A 452-nucleotide genomic window follows, 5' to 3' on the forward strand; every position below is an offset into this window, starting at 1 on the left:
CAGGGACACATGCTCAGAAAACACCAAGAGCTGCTGGAAATTTCACCATCCACGTTCAGGACAGCACCTTATTCCTGGACACACAGGGGAGCTTGAACCAAATGCCAAACAGCTTCCAGTGAGTACTACTAGCTTCCAACAGCTTTTGCTCTTATCAGTGTTGGGGGGAAATAGATTTTAAAAAGAGATATGTGCTCCCTAACTGACAACGGGTGGCTTTTCCTACCACAGAAACATGACCTTGGGGAAAAAAACCAAAACGAAACCCAACCAAAAAGTATTGAATGAGCACATGTTGACTCTAAAAGCAGGAGGCTTTGTCACCCCAGAGCTGTAGTGCACAGCAAGCATGGGCATGAAGACTGCAAGCCTAGCAGTGCCAAGGCATTGATTTTCCAGGTGCATAACCTCCCTGCCCCTGATAGGAACTGGAGCTCTTCTGTCAGCAGGGA

Source organism: Nestor notabilis, unplaced genomic scaffold (assembly GCF_000696875.1).
Source record: "Nestor notabilis isolate BGI_N333 unplaced genomic scaffold, ASM69687v1 scaffold6572, whole genome shotgun sequence".
NCBI lineage: Eukaryota > Metazoa > Chordata > Aves > Psittaciformes > Psittacidae > Nestor > Nestor notabilis.